The sequence below is a fragment of the Chiloscyllium plagiosum genome, unplaced genomic scaffold (assembly GCF_037043375.1).
Source record: "Chiloscyllium plagiosum isolate Xiang-an unplaced genomic scaffold, Cpla_swu_hap1 HiC_scaffold_20, whole genome shotgun sequence".
Classification (NCBI taxonomy): domain Eukaryota; kingdom Metazoa; phylum Chordata; class Chondrichthyes; order Orectolobiformes; family Hemiscylliidae; genus Chiloscyllium; species Chiloscyllium plagiosum.
Genome location: NW_028270158.1, coordinates 26,332,302 through 26,347,676, shown reverse-complemented (window position 1 = coordinate 26,347,676; position 15,375 = coordinate 26,332,302). Strand labels below are relative to the sequence as shown.

The 15,375-nt window shown below is 38.3% G+C and overlaps 2 protein-coding genes across 6 annotated transcripts in view; both read right to left on the bottom strand.

Moving 5' to 3' along the window:
* The window catches only part of LOC122560762 (protein ELFN1-like), a 401,229-nt gene that overhangs the window by 205,901 nt on the left and 179,953 nt on the right, over positions 1-15,375 (bottom strand). For all 5 annotated transcript variants that reach the window (XM_043711824.2, XM_043711821.2, XM_087997728.1 and 2 more), the window contains exon 2: positions 8,361-8,447. The gene's annotated coding sequence lies outside the window, so the exon portion shown is untranslated. The remainder of the gene's footprint in view (positions 1-8,360; positions 8,448-15,375) is intronic.
* elfn1a (extracellular leucine-rich repeat and fibronectin type III domain containing 1a) overlaps positions 1-15,375 on the bottom strand; it is a 341,512-nt gene that overhangs the window by 146,184 nt on the left and 179,953 nt on the right. The window contains exon 2 of the mRNA XM_043711825.2: positions 8,361-8,447. The gene's annotated coding sequence lies outside the window, so the exon portion shown is untranslated. The remainder of the gene's footprint in view (positions 1-8,360; positions 8,448-15,375) is intronic.

Here is a 15,375-nt window from a genome sequence, read left to right as displayed (position 1 = left end):
GCCTTTGGGAGCAGATGTTTCCTGTGCAGTGCCTAAAAGTTCTCGTAATTATGCCTGACTAGTCATATTGTTGGAATTATGCGAAAGTTCAGCAAATCATCTTGTTAATTAGACAAGTACCTCTCTGTAAATAATTTGCAGTGATGTATAATCTACCATTACTCACTAAATTGCTAAAGACACAGAAAGAGGAGGGTTGGTGGTGGCAAATTTCCCCAAACAGCCCTTATCCTTCATCACACACTGTCAGGAGTGGCAGATACCATAAAGTGTCAGCATTGGAAATTAGGGTGATATCATTCACTAACTTCATTGAGTTTTTTGAAGATGTGATAAAGAGGATTGATGAGGGCAGAGTGATGGACTTCAGTAAGGTATTCAACAAGATTCTTTGTGGTAGAATGGTTAGCAGGGTGAAATCAGATGGAATACAGGGAGAATTAGCCATATGGATACAGAACTGGCTCGAAGGAAGAAGACAGAGGGTGCTGTTGGGGGTTGCTTTTCAGACTGGAGCTCTGTGAACAGCAATGTGCCACAAGAATCAATGCTGGATCCATTGCATTTTATTATTTATATTCAAGATTTTCATGTGAACACAGAAGGTATTGTTAGTAAGTTTGCAGATTACACCAAAATTGCAGGTGTAGTGGACAGTGAAGAAGGTTTTCTCGGAGTAGAATGGGATCTTGATCAAATGGACCGATGGTGCACAGATTGGCAGATGGAGTTTAATTTAGATAAATGTGAGGTGCTGCATTTTGGAAAAACAAATCAGAGTGTTGCTGAACAAAAGGACCTTGGAATGCAGGTTCATTGTTTATTGAAAGTGGAGTCCCAGGTAGACAGGATAGTGAAGAATGCGTTTAGTGTACTTGCCTGTATTGGTGTTCGCATTGAGTAACAGGGTTGAGAGATCATATTGCTGCTGTACAGGACAGTGGCTAGGTCACGTTTGGAATATTGCGCGCAATTCTGGTCTCCCTGCTATAGGAAGGATGTTGTGAAATTTGAAAGGGCTCAGAAAAGATTTGCAAGGATGGTGCCAGGGTTAAAGGGTTTGAGTTTTAGGGAGAGGCTGAATAGACTGGAGCTATTTTCCCTGGAGTGTCAGAGGCTGAGAGGTGACCATATAGAGGTTTATAAAATCATGAGGGGTATGGATAAGGTAAATAGGCAAGGTCTTTTTCCTGGGGTGTGGTAGTCCAAAACTAGAGGGCATAGGTTTAAGGTGAAATGGGAAAGATTTAAAAGGTATCTAAGTGGCAACTTTTTCATGCAGAGGATGGTGCTCCTATGGAATGAGCTGCCAGAGGAAGTGGTGGAGGCTGGTACAATTACAAAATTTAAAAGGCATCTGGGTGGGTATATGAATAGGAAGAGTGTTGGCAAAAGGGACTAGATTTATTTAGGATATGTGATCAGCATGGACAAGTTGGACAGAAGGGTCTGTTTCCGTATTGTACATTTCTATGTCTCTATGACATTACTCCCTCTCACATTTACCAACCTACTCAATCACCACTAACTCACTCAACGACTCACAAACCTATTTACTCATTGGAAGACTTGAAACCTTTGAAAACTTACCTGAATATGGCAGCATCTGTTCTAAAAGGGAGCGTATCTTGTCTTTCCTGTCCTGTCCTGTCTTGTCTTCTGCTGTGCTTGTCAGTCTAGTGCTGGAGCGTCTGCACGCTCTCATTTTTGCAACAGCCCGGAAGAGAAGTATCGACTAAAAATGTGCCGTGTAGATGGGAAACGGTAAACATTCCAGAGTGGCAATGTGCCAAGCATCAATGCTGACTGGAAGAGTTGGCCCATTACCTTGTCTCATTGTTTATTATGCACAACAGCAAGGTGCAAAAAAAAAGCTGACGGTTTCTGAGAGTCCCAGTTTTGAATTTGCTTACTAGGCTCTGAGGAAGCTGATAAAAGGCAGCTCTTATAACATTTTAATTTCTCTTAAAAATTATGCTTCCTGGAGTGTGTCTGACTGTTGGCTCACGTGGAAGTTAATTTTCTTGGTTGTAGCTCCTTTTCTGAGAGGATGGTGCATTTACTCGTTTTGTGATGGTTCTGGCCTCATTTGCATTAATCTAACGGTCATGTTTTGAATCTAAAATACGTGATTTAGTATTGGGGTAATCATCAGAATTTTGAAATGAAAATCAGGAGAAATGTACATTATAGGCAGATCCTCCAGTTTACACCATTGTTAAAATATATCATGAGAATGAGGTCAGAATAATGATGCCTTTTATTTAATTATTAAAATGATAACAAGCTTAGAATTCAACATTAAAATTGGCTCAAAAATATTAACAAATACATTGAATCAAGTGTCAAAGTATTGGATTTCCCCTAATGGACAGGGTACCGATGGGTTAGAGATGGTGAGACAAACAGGTTTGTGGGGCTTTGGGGAAGAAAGACAAACAGTTGGGAGTCATGACAGCCCAACTTTATTATTCATTCTCATAACTAGGGAGCTGGTATATGATCACCAGCCAGCTACATTGGGCCCTGAAAGGCATCTTTCTACTAATGGATTGACTTGCCTGCCATGTCAGGAAACAAGATCTCAGTGGAGAAGACTACCCTGTTACTATCTGGTAGGGTCTGGCAAAGATGACTGCATTCAAATGAAACTAGGAACAGGTAATGGTTATGTGTTAATTGAGGGATAATTGGATGAGAACATAACTGATTACATATATATAGATACATGGGAGACAAGTCATTTGTGGGGGTTGTTGGTGGTGTGTCAGTTGGAATAAAACTTTGACTAGAAAAGAACATGCCTGGACTCTGTCTAAATAACATTCAACCTCTGGTGTTTAACATTCTATGCTATAAACTGGGAGGCCACTGGAGTTTGATTCTCCCTTTCTCATTTATAGAATAGAAACATGTACTGAATATTATCTGGTGACAAGTCTTGACTTGCTTGTTATTTATGTATAATGAATAGCTTTTGTGAAGGATAAACTTTGTGGAGTAGTTGCTGTGGTAAATATTAGTCATTTACTTAAAAAATGACTGTGTGGATCATTTATGTGTTTGGTGAATTATTTTGGGGTTTTACTGTGGCCCTTTAAAGTGAATATTTTCTATTCATTGTGAAAGCAAGATGAAGTCCAAAATCCCTTAGTTCAGATTACCACCAAGACTACAGAGTATAGGAAGGATGTTATCAATCAAAATGTATCAGTTAAGCAACACAAACCATGGGGTTTAAAACCTGGAAAGAGGTGAGGAGTTCTACTGTTTTGAGAGAAACTGGGCAAGTATTGCAGAATGATAAATCTTGATTTCATTGTGAGGAAGGTTGTGGAAGGGGAATGGAATATGTATTACAACATGTTTGGAGCTTGGAAAGATCAAGAATGTCACCCCTTTACACAAAATAAATTTATAAGATGAAATTCCATATATTCTACCCCTTACTTTGGGCAAGACTTGAGTGATGACTTATTAAATCGCCACATCTGAGAGATGCAATTTCATCTTGTTCCAAAAGATAAAATCTCATCAAGTGTATGATTGTTTCAGAAACAGCCTGTCAATTATTCACAGCACAAAAAGAGTACAGAACAGTGATTGTTGGAACAATTCTAACCACACAAGTCTTTTATAAATATTGATGGGTTCTGAAATGTTTTCCATTTGTAAATGCATTTCATACTAAGATACTGAGCCAGTGAGACCAAGATAATCACAGCCTCAATGCTCAGTTACTGCTTAATTACTTGGTTTCAAATGAGAGGTTGGTAAGAAAGAAATATGTTTATATGACACCATTTGCAATCACAGGATATCTTAAAGCGAATGAAAGCCAGTGAGATATTATAGAAGAGTAATTATTGTTATGTGCAGGAAATGGAGCAGCAAATTTATGCCCTCACAATTCATAAAATGATAATGACCAAGTAATCTTCGAGTGATGTTGGATGAGTGACAAACATTGGCCAGGGCTAGGATATTGGGGGAAACTGTCTTGTCCTGCTTCAAAATAGTGGCCATGAAACATCTTACATACACCTGAGATGACAGAGTGGGCCTCAGTTTAACTTCCCACTACTGCCTTCTTAAAGAAACTGCAGAAAGGCAATAAATGCTTGTCACACCTGTGATATCCACACCCTGAGAAGAAACAAAAACAGGTCATAGCTATTCTACAATTCACATCATCTATAGTTTATCCAGAATAGTCATTTGGTTAAGGGAGCAGACAAGATATGTGGAATTGTATGTGGACTAGGGAGTCCTAGTTCAGGTTTCTCTTAAGGTAAACTTGTTTGTTGGGTTAATAGTTAAGAAGGCAAATACAATGTTGTCATTCATCTCAAGAGGACTAGAATATAAAAGTAGGAATGTACTTCTGAGGCTTTATCAAGCTCTGGTCAGACAACATTTAGAGTATTGTGAGCAATTTTGGGCCCCATACCTCAAGAAAGATGTACTGGCTCTGGAGTTCTGGTTCCACAGGAGGTTCACAAGGATTATCCTGGGAATGAAAGGCTTAATATCTGAGGAATGTTTGAGAACCCTGGAACTATACTCAATGGAGTTTAGAAGGATGAAGGAGGATCTGATTGAAACTTACATAATACTGAATGGCCTGCACAGAGTGGGCATTGGGAAGATATTTCCATTGGCAGGAGAAATGAGGACCCAAGGGCACAGCCTTCAAGGGAAGACCCTTTAGAACTGAGATAAGGAGAAACTTCTTTAGCCAGAGAATGGTGAATCTGTGTAATTCATTGTCACAGAAGGCTGTGGAGTCCAGGTCATTGAGTATATTTAAAACAGAGTTCTTGACTTCCAATGTGATCAATGTTTAAAGGGGGAAAGAAGGAAAATGGGGTTGAAAAACCTATCAGCCACAATTAAATGGTGGAGCAGACTCGATGGGCCAAGTGGCCTAATTTCTGCTCCTGTCTCATGGTCTTGTAGAGAAGTCAGGGAAGGACATATATTGGGACAATGTTAGGCATTTTGAGATATACATTGCTACTAAACATTTTCAGAACCAAGTGAGTCAAACACATAGCTATTCCATTCCACAGTACAAATGTTGCCAATTTCAGAAAATAAGAAATAGAAGTGAAGTAGACCATTTGACCTTTCACTATTCACAAAGATCATATTTCACCTTCTGCCTGAATTCAATCTTCCTGCTGTCTTCATTTACCTTATTTCCCTTTGTACCCCAAAATCTAACAACTTTTGTCTTGAACATAATTAATTGTGAACATCTACAACTCTCTAGTAAAAAATTCCAAAGCCCCAAAAAAACACATTCCAGTCTTAAAAGGGCAACTCCTAATTATAAAATTATAAAAATTGTGTTGTGGATATTTTCCAAATATAAACTTCTTCCCTTTATACTTAAACTCCATCCCTATGTCTCTTCTCTCTGAGAACCAAGTCTTTCTTCTCTCCTTTTGTGAGTTCATTGCTGGCATTTCCTTTTCCTGTGAGCTGCCCCTTGATCACTGAGCTAACTTATGCTTATTCTTCTTTTTCTATCTCATGTACTGTCTCTGAGGGCTACCTTCCTGGGACTTTATTGTTTCCTGATACAGTAATACTAATTTAGTTTCCACTTCACAGTTCCATTCAACCTCATCTTCTGTACTCTGATATTTGTTTTGGACTGATACATTACTTTGCTTTCCTCAGCCATACAGCTGAAGTTAGGAGTTCAGCTGCAGAAAATTCTCAAGCCTTCATGCAATAATTTTGCCAAACTGTACAAGAAATCATTAACTGTTTGGAATTGGGGAAGACGACGATCGAGAGTCGCAGACAATTTTACATAGCTGTGGAAGAGAGTAAAAAGACAGTGGACAATGTACTTCAGACTGTGTGTTCTAATATGTACATCATTAAATAATAATTGACACTGACTCATGCAAGGAAATATTATGACAGGTGACCAAAAGCTTGAACAAAGAGGTAGGTCTTAAGGAGAATCAAAAGGAATCAGAATGAGAGGTGGACAATCATAAGGGCCTGAGGAAGGAGATTTCAGGGCTCAAAGTTTGGGCAACTGAAGATATGTATAACAATGGGGATGGTTTAAAATTGGAGATGTTTTGATTTTGTAAATCAATCCCACTTCACTTTTAAATAACTCCACAGAGGCCGACATCCTATCACCAAGTCACCATTTATTTACACATGATCCGTCCTTGACTTTGGTACTGCCTCTTCAGAGTCAGCTCTCAGAGTGGCAGTATCTCTGATACTCACATTTCTATCTGTTAACCAGGGCTCCTATTTAGACCAGATTAACAGCCCCAATCATATTCAATGAAGACCAGTTACAATCACTACACACTCCATCCTCACTAATAAGGAACTTAAAGGGGATCAGATTAGACAGGAAAGTGGAGTTGAGAACACAATCAGATCAGCAGGCTCGAAAGGTTGAATGACTTACTTCTGCTCCTAGTTCATAAATTTGTATATTCAGCTTTTATATTGAAGGTTCTGAAGGTGCTTAATTTGTTTGAGAAGGAGATTCTATAAGGGTTTTCTTTATAAATGTTCTGCATTTTGTTTGGGAGACATGGAAATGGTTGAGGCTAATTACAAGGATGAGTATATTACATGTTATTACTATTAGAGAGGGGAGCAATTTCTATCAAAGTGTTATGGAAGAGTTGTAGAGTGTTCTTCTGGTAAAGAAGGGGTGAACTAAGATTAATCTCCATATGAAAATTCCTGGCAGTGGCCATTATTGATCTATACTCTCATTTCCCATCTAGTTCTAGTTACCTGCTGGCTGGTGGGTTCATTTAAGCTGCATTCACAACAAGCAGACACTTGTGTGGTGTGTGCATGTTTTTAAAGTATAAAGAGAAGGGGGCGGAATTGCAGGCAGGCGTCCGGGTCAGATAGCATGTTGCTGCTGCTGAGATTGACATTTAAACCCAGATAAAAAGCTGGCATCCGAAAGAGAATGAAACAATAAGTCAGTCACGATGAGCTTTGATAACATTTTATGTGGTTCAGACAGCTTGCAGATCAGTATCTTTCTATCAACGTGGTCTTAACATCCTCCTTAAAAGATGCTAGGTATTAACAGGGCTTTCAGAAACATGATAACAAGAATCTATTCAATTAAACACAAGCTAAGCAGAGTGTTGAAGGCCAGTTATAAGCTTTCAACTGGTAAATACACTGTCCAGTGTTTTAGTGAGCCTCATAGAATAGGTAGTTTCCAAGTCAATCCCCATGATCTGTGCTGAATTAGTCCAGTTAATTAATACGGAAGATGTTTTTGTTTGTGGGAAGTTCAAAACCAAGGTTCAGACATATTTTATAGAAACTAATATATTTAACGAGGAATTCAGGAGGAACCTCTTTACCCAGAAAGTAATTAGAATGTGGAACTTGCTATCACACAAAATAGTTGATGTAAATAACATGGATATATTTAAGGGAAAGCTAGCTAAGTACATGAGAGAAAAAGGAATAACAAGATATGCAGATAGGTTTGGATAAAGAGGCTTATGTGAAGCAAAACTCTGACATGAGCCAGTTAGGCTGAATGATCTTATTCTGTCTGTGTTTTAGTGAGTGGCATAGTTTGGGGCCTGGGCTTCTTGTTTCTCACCTCTATTTAATGCCTCCTGTTGAGAACCTCAGTATGCAGATGTCAAGACAGGCAAGGATGCAATCAGGCTTAGCTGCAGTACTTCCAGGTGGAATACCCTGCTGACACTCACTGTTGGTTAGCGTACAAAAATGGCCCATGGCAGAAGTAAACAGGAGAAGGCACTGACTCCTGGAGAAAAAAACTCCCCAGCGTGTGTTAGCATCATTGAGAGAGAACATTGGAGAAGGAAAAATTTTGAATGGCATTTCTCTAGTCTTTCCCATGTAAACTGTTAGAACTGAGTCAGCTGGAGATCTGCAGCTCTGTGAAAGGAAAGGTTTAAAAGCCTAAAAGTACTTTTTGAATAGAACATAATGTAAAAGATTTTTGTGTGAATAATGTGAGCTTCAATTCCTCACACAGATAATAAAAGCTCTCAAAGATACTGCTTTGCACAAGAATGAGAAAATTATGGCTTTTCTGGAAGATTTTGGAATTGGAAACTTTACAGAATCAACATAACACTAACTACATTTTCTACCAAATTAACCTTATTCTTTGACTTGCCCTTTTCAAATTAATTTATGTAAGGTCTATAATGGCCCACGTAGTTCTTGACCCTGAGCATCTGGTAAAAGTACAACTTTATGAATCAAACTGTAGATTGTGCATGACAATCTAAGCTAAAGTTATTGTAATAGGCTTGTTGGTGTGTTTTGTAAGTAGACAAGTGATTGAAAACTCTTACCTCAGGTCCACAGATTTAGCTGCCTTTGTGAAACAATTCCTGTCTTGCTGATATAAGGCCAGGGTAGGATTCTGCTCATTTTCTCCTCTGTCAAGAGAATGAGAAATATGTTAACAGATTGGCAAACTAACAACGGGCATGCACTCAATTTCCTCCATATTCTATGCTGAATTAGTTTGGTTAATAAATAAGGAAGATGTGTTCATGAAAAGTTCAAAGCCAGGGTTCATAAGTATAAGATAGTCACTATTAAATCCAACAAGGAATTCAGGAGGAACCTCTTTATCCAGAAACTATTAAAATATGGATCGTGATACCATACAAAATAATTAATGTGCAAAGTATGGATATATTTAAGGGAAAGCTATGAGTCCGCATCAACTGTCGTTCAGCCTTTGAGTCAGAAGATTGTGGGTTTTAGCCTCAGAGAGTTAAGTCTTACACTTTTACAGAAAGGCTCTCCGATACTTATTCTCCTCGAGGACCATTTTTGCACAAACCCAAGATTGGAATGCCAGTGCGGTATTGAAGGAGTGCTGTATTGTCATTGCCCTCTCAGGTTGAAATAAAAAATCCTACAACATATATTTGAAGTACACACATTCTTATCTAGCTCCCCTTGAAATGCAAATTTGCCGTTTATCTTAATTATTACATGCGATGGGATATTCTAGTTCTCACCACTCTAGGTAAAGACATTTTTCCCAAATTGAATTAATAGTGATTAACTCCTAATACAGCAGACTAATCAAGTGAACCAATACATAAATCATAAGATTTTTTGCATTTTTTTCCTTCGTAACTGAAACAAATTAGGTTTTAAACAAACCAAGATAATCAAAAATGTAGATAATTTTGCAACAGTATAGTTAACTTTTATCTATAGATATTTTTGTCGCATTTTTGAAAATCTCCATGACAGTTTTTACTTCAAAGAATGTCACTTTGAAAATCTTGAGCTTAAAGTTTGGATTTTATGTCACAGTCTAAAAATGTGTAGTGAGCAAAGCTTCCTACCTATACAATGTTCCCAATGTTTTTAGCCACAAGAGCAGTATTCATTCTTTTATCTACCAATTGTTTCACAGTGATATTAATGAATGTATTTTCAGCAGTTTTACCTCAGGTAATGTATATTATTCATTATTGAATTAAATTCCTAAAATGTTACCTCGAGAGATGTTCTCTTTCTCAAGAGACCTTTCCTCAATGTGAAACCTCCACCCTCCTCATCTTAGTTTCATGTACTTAAAGCATTCTATTAATTATTTCTCTTTACAGCAAAATGTAAGTTTCCAGGATAAAAACCCAACCATGGTGAAATAGTTGATTACATTTGTTGGGATGGATACATCTTGAAAAGAATATAATCTATGAAGTCTTTAGAGATAAGTTTGATAATTTTTCACACAATGTGCATAATGACTTGGACCCCTCTTCCTTGTAAAATCCTGTGGATGCCAGGTACCAATTGAAACTTTCAACACTAAGATAAATTGATATTTGTTGAATATCAATGTACAAGAACAATCTTGGTTATCCGAACATCAATTATCTGAATTTTGGATTATCCAAGCAACATTGCAAGGTCCCTGTACATGCATTTCAATTGAAGTAGGAAAATTCTATTCCTCATCACTTTAATGCATCATTTTGTAAATTTGAACAGGAATATAGGTGCAAGTATGATTTACTAAATAATTAACTTTATATATAAACTCGAGACATGATGTTAGATTTAAGTCTTATACTTTTATAGAAAGGCTCTCTGATACTTATTCTCCTCGAGGACCAAGGTTTGTGACTGTGAACACTCAAGAATAACAAATATGCAAGCCCAAGCTGTGTGCTCTAACAGCAAGATTCGCTCTCAATATTGATTTGCTCCATTTTGCAAACCCAACAAGTTTTTCCTCAGCTCATTCTCAGCTCGCACGTTTTGTTTCCATTGCGTTTTCCTCTCACTATTCCATGATGACTTTTTTTTTAAACAAAATGTAGTTCAATATCTTACTGCTGACAAGAAAATTTAATGTCACTTTTTTTTGGTGGGGAGAGCAAAACACAGTGAATTAGCACACGTGAAAATAAATAGGAAGAAAACTTGATGAAAGAAAACATGGGGAAAGCATTACCCACCCCCCAAAAAATTGATGAGAGGACGGAAACTGAAGTCAGTGAAAAAATCTTCCCTCTCTCTCATGTTCTCCCTGTATTTTGCATCTCTCTCTCTCTCTCTTTCTCTCTCTAAGGGCTCAGCGGTCACTAAAGAAGGAGGGACAACACTTGGTTAGTCTGGACTGGGGGACAACACCGAACAGAAAGATGTCGGCTGCTGTCAAGGACTAGGATAAAACTGAGGAAAATGTCCGCGAAAAGTTTCACAGACTTCAGTCAAGCTCTAGCCAAAAAGTTATTTTATCTGTAAAGTATCATGAATTTTTAAGCAATATCCAGTGTCTTTAGACATTTTATCGATTGAACTAAATAAAAACTCTGTAAGCATGCTTTTATATGCAATTATGTTCAGTATGGCTTCCTTTGTTTATGATCAGATCAATTATCCGAACAATCAATTATCCGAACAAAATATTCCCTGTCCATCTTGTTCGGATAATCGAGGTTGTTCTCGATATGAAGTAAAGGCAGATAAAAGGGTGGGAAGTGATAAATTTCACCTAAAGTCTAATTGAATACGAAAGTAGATGTACACATGGACTAGATTCCCTCATTCTTGTATTCTGGATTTTCCAATAGAAAGTTAGCTTGAGCTACAAGAGTGGAAGATTTTTTTCTTTCATCAACAGCACTACCATCTACTTCTCTCGCCTTTCTCTTTTCTGCAGAAGAAGAGGGATCCTTTTAAAGGTAACAGATGGAACCATCTATTCCTGAAAGTGGGAGCATGGAGGAAGGGCAATTAATTAGGGCAGGATGGCGGTATACCAAAAACACATTGCATTCCTACTTTCACAAAAATTAAGTTGAGTGGAATGACCCTAGTTAACCTTCCTGCCCGTATCAACTAAAGGACTATTAGAGGATTTAATTGAAGGATAGTTGGGTCTGTTGCCACGCACTGTTCCTGATAGATCCTACCTTGCTGTGGGATGGTACCGGATGAGAGCTAATCCTTCTTATGCTTCCCACCCCTGTGTCCCACTATCCATGTGACTCTGAATTGAAAAACACACCCAACCCTCCAGGTCACTACTTTTCCTATGTCCTCCACATCTTGGGACCCTTGTTGTGCCCCTGTCAGCAATCAAGACACTCCTGGTGGCGCTGCTCAGGACAAGAGCTGCTGGCTTCTAATTGGCTGATGGTCTTGCTGGGGTCGGAGGCATTTCTGTCTACGGCTCTTGGTTCAGTGGGAAAGCCCTCCCATTGGCCTCACCACTGCCTGACTGGTATGTGCTTTGGTCAGCCTTTCCTGGAAAATCAGCATGAGTCTCTTGCAACTTCTCCAGCCAAAGGTAAGGCTCAAGAGGCCTCAACCAGGATCTATCCTATATTTCTGTTCATTCTTTCTTTTAACTCTTTGCTTCCTTTCTTCCACAGTCACTTCTACTTGGAATTTTGCCATGTAAGGATTATGCCTTTTTATTTTTTTTTCAAAAACTGGGTACTGAAATGACAATGGATGATTTTAAAAGCCAGTGTTGGAAAGAATGGCTGCGGTTTTGAAAACAAGTAACCAGGCTTTGCAGGCATCATATGATCAATTGTTTGAACAAGCAGTAATTGAAGTTGAATTGCAGACAATTTGGAGTCAAGAGGTGTAGTCCTGCAGCATTTGCTGGCAACAAGAAGTTGACTGGTCTATGGACTAGTAAGATATGGCAAAGTCACCATAGTCCAGAGGACCACAGAAATGCTCTCTCACTACTGAGAGATGATTGGTAGTGAGTTCAACCTGAGGGTCACTATGCCTCAAGCAAAGGTCAAGGCTGAGAAAGCAGAGTGGTAGGCATCATTGACCAATAATCATTAACAGATTTTTGCCTGACAACAAATATGTGATTGTTTCTCAGGTAAATGAACAGCATTGGAGCTGGAAACACATTACAGAGAGAGAAAAGTGCTCAGTTGTCCCCAGCTCTGTTCTCTGCAATAAAACTTCATTGTAAACTTAAAGAAAATGGTTTATCTTTCTTGCAACAGTTTTTTCATGCTATGACATATAAATTATAAGTCAGAGACTTTTAAAAGGCAACCAGTCACCTTGTTTCTCTCACCAACCAGTGGAAGCAACCAGAGAAAGATGACTGAAGCAAAATGCTGACCAGCAGAGTAGTCATAAGGACAATCTCTGCAACAGAACCTGGAAACAAAGACAACTGATCTATCTTTCTAGTTTTCCTCTCTGCCCATAACCTATGTAACCCTGTCTCTTTGTTGATCTATGTGTGTGTGTGAGAAAGGAGGGTTTATAATTACTTTACATTTCTTAAAACAGAAAGTGCTAGAGAAACCCAGCAGGTCTAGCAGCATCTGTGGAAAGAGAAAGAGTTCATGTTTCAAGTCTGATATGACTTTTCCAGAAGTTATTTTATAACTTCCAGAAAGAAGTTATAAAATAGTGTTTTTTGTTTGTGCCCAGGGCCAGGACAGAAATGTTGGCCCGAGAGCAAGGTGATTTATTTAAATGGCTATCAATTGGAAGGTTGGGGTCATTCCTACAGGCACACTGGAGATGTTCTGCAAAGCGGTTACCCAGTCTGTGTTGGTCTTGCTAATGTAAAACAGATTGCATTGTCAGCTGGTAATGTAGGAAACTAGATTGAAAGAAGTACAAGTAAAATGTTGCTTCATTTGGAAGGTATGCTTTGGGCTTTGGAAAGTAAAAATGGAGGAGGTGTTCCAAGTGTTACACCTTCTGTAGTTGCATGAAACAGTACTGTAGTGGTGTTGGTGGTGGTGATAGGGTTTGCAAGGTGGACATGAGGAGCTTTTTTCATTTCAAATTTCCAGCATCCACAATATTTTGCATTTACTTTATATTTACATTTTCTTCATTCAAATTTAATCATTAAATTCATTGAGGGGTGTGGACATGTTTAGTATTCAATACTGTCAGTTGAGATGCTGTAGAATCCCTTTTATTGAATATAGAAAGAATGAAGTGATCTGGGAAATGTATAGAAAGCTGGGTCTGAGTCATTAGGCCACAATGAATATTAGGCCACAATGTCAAACAATCTTCCCTGGTATCCAGATATTACTATTAGCCATCTCATGACTACAAGGTGGCCTCAATGAATAACAAATACAATATGGTGATTGAGATGGCTAACTGATCCATGTAAATGGCCAGGATCATTATACAGCTCATTCATTAACTTGTACTTGTAATTGCTAAAGATCCTCACCCCACCCTCTATCGACTACAACCCTGCCATAAAAATGGCTCTTTATCAATTGTATTGGCTGTAGTATTGGGTGTTCCATGATTCATTTGAAATTGCTTTTCTTTTGAAGGAAATAAGAGTTTCACCCTGAAACAGCAACTACATTTACATAAAGAATAACTATATATCTCGTGTTCATACTTCTGGCGTCAGGTATTTCTCTCTATCTAAATTACTACTATTCTTAATGTATTCAAAGCAATCTGTATGATCTCTTCACAAATTTAAGTACAAGTATTAAAGTAAGCCATTCAGCCCTTGTAGTCTGCTCCATTCACTATCCAATCGGATTATGCCCAATCTGGACCTTAACTCCATTTATCTCCCTTAGTAATGTCCTAATTTAACAAAAAATCTATCAATATCAGCTTTGAAGTCTTTTTTTTAACTTCCAGCCTCAACAACATTTTGGCGAATAGATTTCCTGATTTCCATTACTATTTTAAATGAAGAGGCACTTCCTGAAGAGCCTAGCTCTAATTTTAAGGTTACCCCATTGCACTGTCTCCCCCACCAGATGTCATTTGTCTTTATCTGTCACATCAGATCCTTGAATCAAGTCCAACTCTTCGATCAAATCATCCTTTGATCTTACATATTGAAGGAATAGCAGCTTACTTTATAGAATTTATGTTCAGATTTTAACTGTTTTGGTATTATTCTGGTCAATTTGCACTATTTTCTCTTGAAAGTCACTTTATACTTCTTGAGGTTCGGTGCTCAGAACCTAATGTAGTTACTTTTGATTTGGTCCAACGAGAGTTTTATATAGGTGTTACTTAAATTCCACAGGTTTATATACCAGCACCCTTGAGATGAGGGTCATTGAGATGAGGTTTTAATTTTGTATCCTTTTACTTTCCAGAATTTCCTGACAGCAGCTGGTGTATATCAGAAAGAGAAAGCTGATTAGCACTCGTCATAAACACAACCTGGCCATCAGTTTAATTAGACAGTGTAAACATGAGCAGCCTTTGCTCCAAATTATCTACATTTCCTTCCCACATTCACTACATTTATGAGTGTTGCCATATGATGCCATAGTGCCAATGGGCCCCTCTGGTAATTTATCCAACTAATCATCCAGACAGACTGTGGAGAAATAAACCATAGCTTTAAAGTAGAAAAGCCCAAACCCAGCTGATGGCTTAATGAGTTTGTTGTCTAATTCAGTTATATCATGCTTTATATGTACACCTCAACCCCATTTACATACCTTAACTCTATATGTCTTGATACTCCTATGCAAAAAAATGATTCTACTGCCCTAATTCGAATATCTTAGCAAGTTATGAGTTTGCATGTCAGCTTGATCCAAAGGAGTACACATCGACAGGCACACCAAGTGTTTCAGATTACCACATCTGCAAGAGGTGTCGCTGACTACACAAGCAGAAGGGGAAATGGGTGAATATTGCAAAGTCTAAGTAAATCAGACAGTGTTACAGGAGTCCTCCTGAATCAATCTTGCTTGCTAAACAATTTTCCATTTAAGGTGCCTTCTCAGAAGTGTGCAGTCAGAGTCAAATTGGTGGCAACACAGACGGCTCAGCTTCAGGTGGTAATGTAGGCTTTTCTGCACTCTCAATGTGGTTCCAAATGGG